Source organism: Panulirus ornatus, chromosome 21, assembly GCF_036320965.1.
Source record: "Panulirus ornatus isolate Po-2019 chromosome 21, ASM3632096v1, whole genome shotgun sequence".
Classification (NCBI taxonomy): domain Eukaryota; kingdom Metazoa; phylum Arthropoda; class Malacostraca; order Decapoda; family Palinuridae; genus Panulirus; species Panulirus ornatus.
The window spans coordinates 14,307,280-14,322,126 of NC_092244.1; the positions used below are offsets into that span (position 1 = coordinate 14,307,280).

At 41.7% G+C, this 14,847-nt stretch overlaps 1 protein-coding gene across 1 annotated transcript in view; it reads left to right on the forward strand.

Annotated features, from left to right (window-relative positions):
* LOC139756390 (uncharacterized) overlaps positions 1–14,847 on the forward strand; it is a 70,351-nt gene that overhangs the window by 49,531 nt on the left and 5,973 nt on the right. The window lies entirely within an intron of this gene.

Genomic DNA, 14,847 nt, shown 5'->3' on the forward strand with positions numbered 1-14,847 from the left:
GTACAAAGGCAAAGGGGATAAAGGTGAGTGTTCAAACTACAGAGGCATAAGTTTGTTGAGTATTCCTGGGAAATTATATGGGAGGGCATGTACAGAGCTTCAGGTTGGGGAAGAGCAGTGTGGTTTCAGAAGTGGTAGAGGATGTGTGGACCAGGTGTTTGCTTTGAAAAATGTATGTGAGAAATACTTAGAAAAACAGGTGGATCTGTATGTAGCCTTCATGGATCTGTAGAAAAGCATATGATAGGGTTGATAGAGATGCTTTGTGGAAGGTTTTAAGAGTATATGGTGTGGGAGGTAAGTTGCTAGAAGCAGTGAAAAGTTTTTACCAAGGATGTAAGGCATGTGTACTGGTAGGAAGAGAGGAGAGTGAGTGGTTCCCAGTGAATGTCAGTTTGCAGCAGCAGTGTGTGATGTCCCCATGGTTGTTTAATTTGTTTATGGATGGGGCGGTTGGGAAGGTAAATGCAAGAGTTTTGGAGAGGCGGAGCAAGTATGCAATCTGTTGGGGATGGGAGGTCCTGGGAAGTGAGTCAGTTGTTGTTCACTGATGCATAATACACTGAAACCAGAGCCTAAGGAGGAATGGGGATAATGACAATATTATTATTATTATACTTTGTTGCTGTCTCCCGTGTTAGTGCAAGGAAAGAGACGAAAGAATGGCCCAACCCACCCACATAAATATGTAAATACATACATGCCCACACACGCACATATACATACCTATACATTTCTAACGTATACATACATGTACATATACATAGACATTGTACAAAGGCAAAGGGGATAAGAGTGAGTGCTCAAATTACAGAGATATAAGTTTGTTGAGTATTCCTGGTAAATTATATGGGAGGATATTGATTGAGAGGGTGAAGGCATGTACAGAGCATCAGATTGGGGAAGAGCAGTGTGGTTTCAGAAGTGGTAGAGGATGTGTGGATCAGGTGTTTGCTTTGAAGAATGTATGTGAGAAATACTTAGAAAAGCAAATGGATTTGTATGTAGCATTTATGGATCTGGAGAAGGCATATGATAGAGTTGATAGAGATGCTCTGTGGAAGGTATTAAGAATATATGGTGTGGGAGGCAAGTTGTTAGAAGCGGTGAAAAGTTTTTATCGAGGATGTAAGGCATGTGTGTGTGTAGGAAGAGAGGAAAGTGATTGGTTCTCAGTGAATGTAGGTTTGCAGCAGGGGTGTGTGATGTCTCCATGGTTGTTTAATTTGTTTATGGATGGGGTTGTTAGGGAGGTGAATGCAAGAGTTTTGGAAAGAGGGGCAAGTATGAAGTCTGTTGTGGATGACAGAGCGTGGGAAGTGAGTCAGTTGTTGTTCGCTGATGATACAGCGCTGGTGGCTGATTCATGTGAGAAACTGCAGAAGCTGGTGACTGAGTTTGGTAAAGTGTGTGAAAGAAAGTTAAGAGTAAATGTGAATTAAGAGCAAGGTTATTAGGTACAGTAGGTTTGAGGGTCAAGTCAATCGGGAGGTAAGTTTGAATGGAGAAAAACTGGAGGAAGTAAAGTGTTTTAGATATCTGGGAGTGGATCTGGCAGCAGATGGAGCTATGGAAGCGGAAGTGGATCATAGGGTGGGGGAGGGGGCGAAAATTTTGGGAGCCTTGAAAAATGTGTGGAAGTCGAGAACATTATCTCGGAAAGCAAAAATGGGTATGTTTGAGGGAATAGTGGTTCCAACAATGCTGTATGGTTGCGAGGCGTGGGCTATGGATAGAGATGTGCGCAGGAGGATGGATGTGCTGGAAATGAGATGTTTGAGGACAATGTGTGGTGTGAGGTGGTTTGATCGAGTAAGTAACGTAAGGGTAAGAGAGATGTGTGGAAATAAAAAGAGCGTGGTTGAGAGAGCAGAAGACGGTGTTTTGAAGTGGTTTGGGCACATGGAGAGAATGAGTGAGGAAAGATTGACCAAGAGGATATATGTGTCGGAGGTGGAGGGAACGAGGAGAAGAGGGAGACCAAATTGGAGGTGGAAAGATGGAGTGAAAAAGATTTTGTGTGATCGGGGCCTGAACATGCAGGAGGGTGAAAGGAGGGCAAGGAATAGAGTGAATTGGAGCGATGTGGTATACCGGGGTTGACGTGCTGTCAGTGGATTGAATCAAGGCATGTGAAGCGTCTGGGGTAAACCATGGAAAGCTGTGTAGGTATGTATATTTGCGTGTGTGGACGTGTGTATGTACATGTGTATGGGGGGGGGTTGGGCCATTTCTTTCGTCTGTTTCCTTGCGCTACCTCGCAAACGCGGGAGACAGCGACAAAGTATTAAAAAAAAAAAAAAATATATATATATATATATATATATATATATATATATATATATATATATATATATATGTGTGTGTGTGTGTGTACGGGTAGGAAGAGAGGAAAGTGATGTGGTTCTCAGTGAATGTAGGTTTGCGGCAGGGATGTCTGATGTCTCCATGGTTGTTTAATTTGTTTATGGATGGGGTTGTTAGGGAGGTAAATGCAAGAGTTTTGGAAAGAGGGGCAAGTATGAAGTCTGTTGGGGATGAGAGAGCTTGGGAAGTGAGTCAGTTGTTGTTCGCTGATGATACAGCGCTGGTGGCTGATTCATGTGAGAAACTGCAGAAGCTGGTGAGTGAGTTTGGTAAAGTGTGTGGAAGAAGAAAGTTAAGAGTAAATGTGAATAAGAGCAAGGTTATTAGGTACAGTAGGGTTGAGGGTCAAGTCAATTGGGAGGTGAGTTTGAATGGAGAAAAACTGGAGGAAGTGAAGTGTTTTAGATATCTGGGAGTGGATCTGGCAGCGGATGGAACCATGGAAGCGGAAGTGGATCATAGGGTGGGGGAGGGGGCGAAAATTCTGGGGGCCTTGAAGAATGTGTGGAAGTCGAGAACATTATCTCGGAAAGCAAAAATGGGTATGTTTGAAGGAATAGTGGTTCCAACAATGTTGTATGGTTGCGAGGCGTGGGCTATGGATAGAGTTGTGCGCAGGAGGATGGATGTGCTGGAAATGAGATGTTTGAGGACAATGTGTGGTGTGAGGTGGTTTGATCGAGTGAGTAACGTAAGGGTAAGAGAGATGTGTGGAAATAAAAAGAGCGTGGTTGAGAGAGCAGAAGAGGGTGTTTTGAAGTGGTTTGGGCACATGGAGAGAATGAGTGAGGAAAGATTGACCAAGAGGATATATGTGTCGGAGGTGGAGGGAACGAGGAGAAGAGGGAGACCAAATTGGAGGTGGAAAGATGGAGTGAAAAAGATTTTGTGTGATCGGGGCCTGAACATGCAGGAGGGTGAAAGGAGGGCAAGGAATAGAGTGAATTGGAGCGATGTGGTATACCGGGGTTGACGTGCTGTCAGTGGATTGAATCAAGGCATGTGAAGCGTCTGGGGTAAACCATGGAAAGCTGTGTAGGTATGTATATTTGCGTGTGTGGACGTATGTATATACATGTGTATGGGGGGGTTGGGCCATTTCTTTCGTCTGTTTCCTTGCGCTACCTCGCAAACGCGTGAGACAGCGACAAAGTATAATAAAAAATAATATAAAATATATATATATATATATATATATATATATATATATATTTTTTTTTTTTTTTAATTTTTTTTTCAAACTATTCGCCATTTCCCGCATTAGCGAGGTAGCGTTAAGAACAGAGGACTGGGCCTTGAGGGAATACCCTCACCTGGCCCAATTCTCTGTTCCTTCTTTTGGAAAATTAAAAAAAAAAAAAACGAGAGGGGAGGATTTCCAGCCCCCGCTCCCTCCCCTTTTAGTCGCCTTCTACGACACGCAGGGAACACGTGGGAAGTATTCTTTCTCCCCTATCCCCAGGGATAATATATATATATATATATATATATATATATATATATATATATATCTTTCTTTCTTTCTTTTGTACTATTCGCCATTTCCCGCATTAGCGAGGTAGCGCTATGAACAGAGGACTGGGCCTTAGAGGGAATATCCTCACCTGGCCCCCTTCTCTGTTCCTTCTTTTGGAAAATTAAAAAGAAAAAAAAAAACGAGAGGGGAGGATTTCCAGCCACCCGCTCCCTCCCCTTGTGTACATTGAGATGTATAGGTATGTATATTTGTGTGTTTGGACGCGTATGTATATACATGTGTATGCATGTGGGCTGGGCTATTCTTTTGTCTGTTTCCTTGCGCTACCTCGCTAACGCGGGAGACAGTGACAATGCAAAATAAATGAATAAATAAAATAACATAGACATATACATATATACACATGACATATATACTTGCTGCCTTCATCGATTCCCATCGCCACCCTGCCACACATGAAATGATAACAAAGGCCACATTTGTTCACACTCAGTCTCTAGCTGTCATGTGTAATACACTGAAACCACAGCTCCCTTTCCACATCCGGGCCCCACAAAACTTTCCAGGGTTTACCCCAGACACTTCACATGCCCTGGTTCAATCCATTATTATATTGATATATTTCTTGAAAATGTCTTTTACTACAACTCATATTTCCAGTTTGTCATAGGAGACATGGCCCTTTTTTGTATTAGAGTTTGTTGTAGGTTTGACGTCAAATTTTTAATACTTATGAAATATCCATGCCTTGAGATGTATATGTGAATCATTGCCTTTTTTTGTGGCCATCAGTCATAGCTTACTCATCCAGTTATATGTTAATTAAGACATAGCCATTGATTTAAATATTTCTTAATTAATTTTATTTTATGAAACTGATTGTTTAAGGTGCACTATAAGGTATGAGTAAATCTTTTATTTTTTTGGTCTAATTGGTTTTTATAGGTTTTCTCTGGTAGTAGAGTTTGTTGTATTTGTCTTGTTGGTGTTTCCTCAGTGTATTGGAGTTGTAGCTAAGAGAGGGAGTTAGAGCTAAGACATGAGTGTAAAACTTCTTTCATACCTGATTTACCCTCCAGCCTCAGCAAGGTGACATCAGAAACAGAAGGCATATGGTCTGGGAGGTAAGTTGCTAGAAGCAGTGAAAAGTTTTTACCAAGGATGTAAGGCATGTGTATGAGTAGGAAGAGAGGAGAGTGATTGGTTCCCAGTGAATGTTGGTTTGTGGCATGGATGTTTGCAGTCTATTTGGGATGAGAGGGCCTGGGAAGTGAGTCAGTGGTTGTTCGCCGATGATACAGCTCTAGTGGCTGATTCAAGTGAGAAACTGCAGAAGTTGGTGACTGAGTTTGGAAAAGTGTGTGAAAAGAGAAAGTTGAGAGTAAATGTGAATAAGAGGAGGTCATTAATTTCAGTAGGGTTGAAAGACAAGTTAATTGGGAGGTAAGTTTGAATTGAGAAAAACTGGGGGAAGTGAAGTGCTTTAGATATCTGGAAGTGGACTTAGCAGTGAATGGAACCATGGAAATGGAATTGAGTCACTGGATGGGGAGGGGGCAAAAGTCTTGGGAGCCTTGAAGAATGTGTGGAAGGTGAGAACGTTATCTCAGAGAGCATAATTGGGTATTTTTGAAGGATAGTGGCTCCAACAATGTCATATGGTTGCAAAGAATGGGATTTGGATAGGGTTGTGTGGAGGAGGGTGGATGTGTTGGAAATTAAATGTTTGAGCACAATATGTGGTGTGAGGAGGTTTGATCCAGTAAGGAATGAAAGGGTAAGAGAAATGTGTGGTAATAAAAAGTGTGGTTGAGAGAGCAGAAGAGGGTGTGTTGAAATGGTTTGGACTTTTGGATAGAATACGTGAGGAAAGATTGACAAAGAGGATGGAGGGAACAAGAGGTGGGAGACCAAATTGTAGGTGAAAGGATGGAGTGAAAAAGATTTTGAGCAATTGCATCCTGAACATACAGGAGGGTGAGAGGCGTGCAAGGAATAGATTGAATTGGAACGATGAGGTATACTGGGTTGAAGTGCTGTCAATGAACTGAACCAGGGAATATGAAACGTCTGGAGTAAACCATGGAAAGGTCTGTGGGGCCTGGATGTGGATAGGGAGCTTTGGTTTTGGTGCATTACACATGACAGCTGGAGATTGAGTGTGAACGAATATGGCCTTTTTGTCTGTTTTCCTGGCACTACCTCACTATGGGACGTGGTGGCATCGGAAATGGATGAAGGCAAGCAAGTATGAATATGTACATGTGTATATATTTATATGTCTGTGTATGTATATGTATGTATACGTTGATATGTATATGTATGTATATGTGCATTTGTGGCCGTTTATGTATATATATGTGTATATGAGTGAATGGGCCATTCTTTGTTTCCTGGTGCTACTTCACTGACGTGGGAGACTGCGATCAAGTATAATAAATAAATACTATATGAAATGTGTATTAGAGTGGATGGGCCATTCTTCATCTGTTTCTAACCTTGCTGACGCAGGAGACAGTGATCAAGTATAATATAAATTTTTTTAAAAATTCATTTATTACTTATTATACTTAGTCACTCTTCTCCTGTGTTAGCGAGGTAGCACAAGGAAGCAGACAAAAGAATGGTCTAACCCGCCCACATACACATGCATATACATGAATGTCCACACACGCACATATACATACCTATACATTTCAACGTATACATATACATACACAGACATGTACATACATACATACACATGTACATATTCATACTTGCTGCCTTCATCCATTCCTGTTGCCACCCCGCCACACCTGAAACAGCACCCCCCTCCCTCCACGCATGTGTGAGGTAGTGCTAGGAAGAGACAACAAAGCCGCATTTGTTCACACTTGGTCTCTAGCTGTTATGTGTAACGCATATATATATATATTTATATTTATTTTAATTTGCTTTGTTGCTGTCTCCTGCATTTACGAGGTAGCGCAAGGAAACAGAAGAAAGAAATGGCCCAACCCACCCCCATACACGTGTATACACACACGTCCACACACGCAAATATACATACCTATACATCTCAATGTACACATATATATACACACACAGACACATACATATATACCCATGCACACAATTCACACTGTCTGCCTTTATTCATTCCCATCGCCACCTCGCCACACATGGAATACCATCCTCCTCCCCCCTCATGTGTGCGAGGTAGCGCTAGGAAAAGACAACAAAGGCCCCATTCGTTCACACTCAGTCTCCAGCTGTCATGCAATAATGCCCGAAACCACAGCTCCCTTTCCACATCCAGGCCCCACACAACTTTCCATGGTTTACTCCAGACGCCTTACATGCCCTGATTCAATCCACTGACAGCACGTCAACCCCGGCATACCACATCGATCCAATTCACTCTATTCCTTGCCCGCCTTTCACCCTCCTGCATGTTCAGGCCCCGATCACTCAAAATCTTTTTCACTCCATCTTTCCACCTCCAATTTGGTCTCCCACTTCTCCTTGTTCCCTCCACCTCCGACACATAAATCCTCTTGGTCAATCTTTCCTCACTCATTCTCTCCATGTGCCCAAACCATTTCAAAACACCCTCTTCTGCTCTCTCAACCACGCTCTTTTTATTTCCACACATCTCTCTTACCCTTATATTACTTACTCGATCAAACCACCTCACATCACACATTGTCCTCAAACATCTCATTTCCAGCACATCCACCCTCCTGCGCACAACTCTATCCATAGCCCACGCCTCACAACCATACAACATTGTTGGAACCACTATTCCTTCAAACATACCCATTTTTGCTTTCCGAGATAATGTTCTCGACTTCCACACATTCTTCAATGCTCCCAGGATTTTCGCCCCCTCCCCCACCATATGATTCACTTCTGCTTCCATGGTTCCATCCGCTGCCAGATCCACTCCCAGATATCTAAAACACTTTACTTCCTCCAGTTTTTCTCCATTCAAACTTACCTCCCAATTGACTTGACCCTCAACCCTACTGTACCTAATAACCTTGCTCTTATTCACATTTACTCTTAACTTTCTTCTTTCACGCACTTTACCAAACTCAGTCACCAGCTTCTGCAGTTTCTCACATGAATCAGCCACCAGCGCTGTATCATCAGCGAACAACAACTGACTCACTTCCCAAGCTCTCTCATCCACAACAGACTTCATACTTGCCCCTCTTTACAAAACTCTTGCATTCACCTCCCTAACAACCCCATCCATAAACAAATTAAACAACCATGGAGACATCACACACCCCTGCCGCAAACCTACATTCACTGAGAACCAATCACTTTCCTCTCTTCCTACACGTACACATGCCTTACATCCTCGATAAAAACTTTTCACTGCTTCTAACAACTTGCCTCCCACACCATATATTCTTAATACCTTCCACAGAGCATCTCTATCAACTCTATCATATGCCTTCTCCAGGTCCATAAATGCTACGTACAAATCCATTTGCTTTTCTAAGTATTTCTCACATACATTCTTCAAAGAAAACACCTGATCCACACATCCTCTACCACTTCTGAAACCACACTGCTCTTCCCCAATCTGATGCTCTGTACATACCTTCACCCTCTCAATCAATACCCTCCCATATAACTTACCAGGAATACTCAACAAACTTATACCTCTGTAATTTGAGCACTCACTCTTATCCCCTTTGTCTTTGTACAATGGCACTATGCAAGCATTCCGCCAATCTTCAGGCACCTCACCATGAATCATACATACATTAAATAACCTTACTAACCAGTCAACAATACGGTCACCCCCTTTTTTAATAAATTCCACTGCAATACCATCCAAACCTGCTGCCTTGCCGGCTTTCATCTTCCGCAAAGCTTTTACAACCTCTTCTCTGTTTACCAAATCTGTGGAGGGAACGAGGAGAAGTGGGAGACCCAATTAGAGGTGGAAAGATGGAGTGAAAAAGATTTTGTGTTATCGAGGTCTGAACATGCAAGAGGGTGAAAGGAGTGCAAGGAATACAGTGAATTGGAACGATGTGGTATACCGGGGTCGACATGCTGTCAATGGATTGAACCAGGGCATGTGAAGCGTCTGGGGTAAACCATGGAAAGTTCTGTAGGGCCTGGATGTGGAAAGGGAGCTGTGTTTTCGGTGCATTATTACATGACAGCTAGAGACTGAGTGTGAACGAATGTGCCCTTTGTTGTCTTTTCCTAGTGCTACCTCGCGCACATGAGGGGGGGGAGGGGGTTGTTATTTCATGTGTGGCAGGATGACGATGGGAATAAATAAAGGCAGACAGTATGAATTATATACATGTGTATATATGAAAATTTTCAATTTTCCAAAAGAAGGAACAGAGAAGGGGGCCAGGTGAGGATATTCCCTCGAAGGCCCAGTCCTCTGTTCTTAACGCTACCTCGCTATCGTGGGAAATGGCGAATAGTACGAAAGAAAAAAAGAAAAGTATATATGTATATGTCTGTGTGTGTATATATATATGTATACATTGAGATGTATAGATATGTATATTTGCATGTGTGGACTGTATGTTTATACATGTGTAAGTGGGTGGGTTGGGCCATTTCTTTCGTCTGTTTCCTTGCGCTACCTCGCTAATGCGGGAGACAGCGACAAAGTAAAATAAAAAATAACGCTACCTTGCTAATGCAGGAAATGGCGAATAGTTTGAAAGAAAAAGAAAGAAATATATGTGTGTGTGTGTGTGTTTGTGTGTAAGTCGAGAACGTTATCTTGGAAAGCAAAAATGGGTATGTTTGAAGGAATAGTGATTCCAACAATGTTAAATGGTTGCAAGGCGTGGGCTATAGGTAGAATTGTGCAGAGGAGGGTGGATGTGCTGCAAATAAGATGTTTGAGGACAATATGTGGTGTGCGATGGTTTGATCAAGTAAGTAATGAAAGGGTACGAGAGATGTGTGGTGATAAAAAGAGTGTGGTTGAGAGAGCAGAAGAGGATATTTTGAAATGGTTTGGTCACATGGAGAGAATGAGTGAGGAAAGATTGACAAAGAGGATATATGTGTCAGAGTTGGAGGGAACGAGGAGAAGTGGGAGACCTAATTGGAGGTGGAAAGATGGAGTGAAAAAGATTTTGAGTGATCGGGGCCTGAACATGCAGGAGGGTGAAAGGCGTGCAAGGAATAGAGTGAATTGGAACGATGTGCTATACCAGGGCCGACGTGCTGTCAATGGATTGAACCAGGGCATGTGAAGAGATGAAGCTAGGATGCCATTTGGTAAACATGTGAATTTCCAAAACATACATGTATATCAACTGACTTTTATTTCTCTCTTGTGTCTCCCCTGATGATGTGATTATTACACGAAAGTGTACTTGGGAACTTATCGTGTTTCATTTTCCCCATGGCCTCATAGGAATATATATATGTATATATAATCCCTGGGGATAGGGGAGAAAGAATACTTCCCACGTATTCCCTGCATGTCGTAGAAGGCGACTAAAAGGGAAGGGAGCGGGGGCTGGAAATCCTCTCCTCTTGGTTTTTTTTTTTAATTTTTCAAAAGAAGGAACAGAGAATGGGGCTAGGTGAGCATATTACCTCAAATGTCCAGTCCTCTGTTCTTGACGCTACCTCGCTAATGCGGGAAATGGCGAATAGTATGAAAGAAAGAATATATATATATATATATATATATATATATATATATATATATATATATATATATATATATATATACATATCTTTATTTATTTATTTTGCTTTGTCACTGTCTCCTGCATTAGCAAGGTAGTGCAAGGAAACAGACGAAAGAATGGCCCACCCCACCCACATACACGTGTATATACATACAAGTCCACACATGCAAAATATACATACCTATACATCTCAATGTATACATATATATATATATACACACACAGACATACATATATATACATGTACATAATTCATACTGTCTGCCTTTATTTATTCCCATTGCCACCTCGCCACACATGGAATAACAACCCCCTCCCCCCTCATGTATGCAAGGTAGCGCTTGGAAAACACAACAAAGGCCCCATTCGTTCACACTCAGTCTCTAGCTGTCATGTAATAATGCACCGAAACCACAGCTCCCTTTCCACATCCAGGCCCCACAGAACTTTCCATGGTTTACCCCAGACGCTTCACATGCCCTGGTTCAATCCACTGACAGCACGTTGACCCCGGTATACCACATCATTCCAATTCACTCCATTCCTTACACTCCTTTCACCCTCCTGCATGTTCAGGCCCCGATCACTCAAAATCTTTTTCACTCCATCTTTCCACCTCCAATTGGGTCTCCCACTTCTCGTTCCTTCCACCTCTGACACATATATCCTCTCAGTCAATCTTTCCTCACTCATTCTCTCCATGTGACCAAACTATTTCAAAACACCCTCTTCTGCTCTCTCAACCACACACTTTTTATTACCACACATCTCTCTTACCCTATTATTACTTACTCGATCAAACAACCTCACACCACATATTGTCCACAAACATCTCATTTCCAGCACATCCACCCTCCTCTGCACAACTCTATCCATAGCCCACGCCTCGCAACCATATAACATCGTTGGAACCACTATTCCTTCAAACATACCCATTTTTGCTTTCCGAGATAATGTTTTCAACTTCCACACATTCTTCAATGCTCCTAGCATTTTCACCCCCTCCCCCACCCTATGATTCACTTGCGCTTCCATGGATCCATCCGCTGCCAAACCCACTCCCAGATATCTAAGACACTTTACTTCCTCCAGTTTTTCTCCATTCAAACTTACCTCCCAATTGACTTGACCATCAACCCTACTGTACCTAATTACCTTGCTCTTATTCACATTTACTCTCAACTTTCTCCTTTCACACACTTTACAAAACTCAGTCACCAGCTTCTGCAGTTTCTCACATGAATCAGCCACCAGCGCTGTATCGTCAGCGAACAACGACTCACTTACTTCCCAAGCTCTCTCATCCACAACAGACTGCATACTTGCCCCTCTTTTCCAAAGCTCTTGCATTTACCTCCCTAACAACCCCATCCATAAACAAATTAAACAACCGTGGAGACATCACACACCCCTGCCGCAAACCTACATTCACTGAGAACCAATCACTTTCCTCTCTTCCTACACGTACACATGCCTTACATCCTCGATAAAAACTTTTCACTGCTTCTAACAACTTGCCTCCCAAACCATATATTCTTAATACCTTCCACAAAGCATCTCTATCAACTCTATCATACGCCTTCTCCAGATCCATAAATGCTACATACAAATCCATTTGCTTGTGGCATTAGAAGTGTGGGAGGTGGGCAGATTAGAAAGGGTAGTGAGTGGTGGGATGAAGAAGTTAGATTATTAGTGAAAGAGAAGAGAGAGGCATTTGGATGATTTTTGCAGGGAAATAATGCAAATGAGTGGGAGATGTATAAAAGAATGAGGCAGGAGGTCAAGAGAAAGGTGCAAGAGGTGAGAAAGAGGGCAAATGAGAGTTGGGGTGAAAGAGTATCATTAAATTTTAGGGAGAATAAAAAGATGTTTTGGAAGGAGGTAAATAAAGTGCATAAGACAAGGGAACAAATGGGAACTTCAGTGAAGGGGGCAAATGGGGAGGTGATAACAAGTAGTGGTGATGTGAGAAGGAGATGGAGTGAGTATTTTGAAGGTTTGTTGAATGTGTTTGATGATAGAGTGGCAGATATAGGGTGTTTTGGTCGAGGTGGTGTGCAAAGTGAGAGGGTTAGGGAAAAATTTGGTAAACAGAGTCAATTGGGAGGTAAGTTTGAATGGAGAAAAACTGGAGGAAGTAAAGTGTTTTAGATATCTGGGAGTGGATCTGGCAGCGGATGGAACCATGGAAGCGGAAGTGGATCATAGGGTGGGGGAGGGGGCGAAAATCCTGGGAGCCTTGAAGAATGTGTGGAAGTCGAGAACATTATCTCGGAAAGCAAAAATGTGTATGTTTGAAGGAATAGTGGTTCCAACAATGTTGTATGGTTGCGAGGTGTGGGCTATGGATAGAGTTGTGCGCAGGAGGATGGATGTGCTGGAAATGAGATGTTTGAGGACAGTGTTTGGTGTGAGGTGGTTTGATCGAGTAAGTAACGTAAGGGTAAGAGAGATGTGTGGAAATAAAAAGAGCGTGGTTGAGAAAGCAGAAGAAGGTGTTTTGAAATGGTTTTGGCACATGGAGAGAATGAGTGAGGAAAGGATGACCAAGAGGATATATGTGTCGGAGGTGAAGGGAACGAGAAGTGGGAGACCAAATTGGAGGTGGAAAGATGGAGTGAAAAAGATTTTGTGTGATCGGGGCCTGAACATGCAGGAGGGTGAAAGGAGGGCAAGGAATAGAGTGAATTGGAGCGATGTGGTATACCGGGGTTGACGTGCTGTCAGTGGATTGAATCAAGGCATGTGAAGCGTCTGGGGTAAACCATGGAAAGCTGTGTAGGTATGTATATTTGCGTGTGTGGACGTATGTATATACATGTGTATGGGGTGGGTTGGGCCATTTCTTTCGTCTGTTTCCTTGCGCTACCTCGCAAACGCGGGAGACAGCGAGAAAGCAAAAAAAAAAAAAAAAAAAAAAAAAAAAAAAATATATATATATATATATATATATATATATATATATATATATATATATATATATATATATATATATATATATGGGCCATTCTCTCATCTGTTTCCTTGCGCTACCTCGCAATGTAATTATTTATGTGTAGGTACCTATTTGCACTATGTCAGGAGGGAGTTCTAAACTTGAATATTTTCTGCTGTTGAACTACCTTGTAAAATTCTGTATACTTTTCTCATTTATGACATCCTCATTCAGGTTATTCCAGTCATCCACCAAATATATACCATATGAGCTTCTTTTTTTTAACCAGTTGCTTGCTTAATTTGTCATGGTCTCAGTTTCTGCAAATGAGGTATTTGTTTGATTGACCCTGAAGCTACCTTGCTAATGTGGGAAAAAGTTATCTTCAGAAAAAGAAATAGGACAGTTCATTAATTACAAATTTTTAGGTACGTATTTGTACTGTGTTGGAAGGGAGTTTCAAACTTGTGGACCCTATCTCTTCAATGTTCTGCTATTGAACAGCCTTTTAAAATTTTGCATGCTTTACACATTTACTATATTGTCATTTAGCTTATTCCATTCATTCACCAATTTAAAGTACTTTCTCTTTTCCAACTTCGGGGGTAGGGGAGAAAGAATACTGATGGCATATTCTCTGCATGTCAGAGAAGGTGATGAAGAGGGGTTAAGAGGAGTGGGAGCAGGTGATTGAATATCCTCCCTTTCTGTAATACTTCCAAAAAAAAAGAACATAGCAAGAAGCCCAATGAGGATTTTACCCTTTAAGGCTTTGTCATCTGTTCTTGATGCCATCTTCCTGTTGTGGGAAATGGCGAGCATGAATGGGAAAAAGTTTTTTTTTAAAGTTCCTTGCTCTAATGTTATGGTCTCTGTTTGTTCTATCCTTACAGTTTCCACAGAACTGTTCACTGTTTGTGTTATCAGTCTGGTTTAAAAACCTAAAGGTTTTAGTAAGGTCAACCCTTTCTTTTTTATGGTGGGTAAATTTAAAGCTTCTAGCCTTTCTTTGTAATGTAACTTAAATCTCTTAGCTGTAGTACCATCATTGTTGCACTACTTAGGTGATTGTGGTCTGTTTAAGTGCAGTGACCAAACCTGAGGCATGTTCAAGTTTTGGCTTTGGTAGGATGTAAACAGCTTGCTGAATATTTCCTATGCCATAGATTTAAAAGATATTGTATCTTTTGCCACCAGACAGTGTGTCTCCTTTACTTTACTCCTCATATGGGACTTTAGCATCAAGCTGACGATATTTGCTTCCAATTCCTTGTGCACAACTGTGATGATCTGTTTCTGTGATTTTCTGCATATACATTTTGAGGTGGAAGGTTTTACATATTTAGGGCTCTATTTAATGACCTTACTATTATGTAATCTTT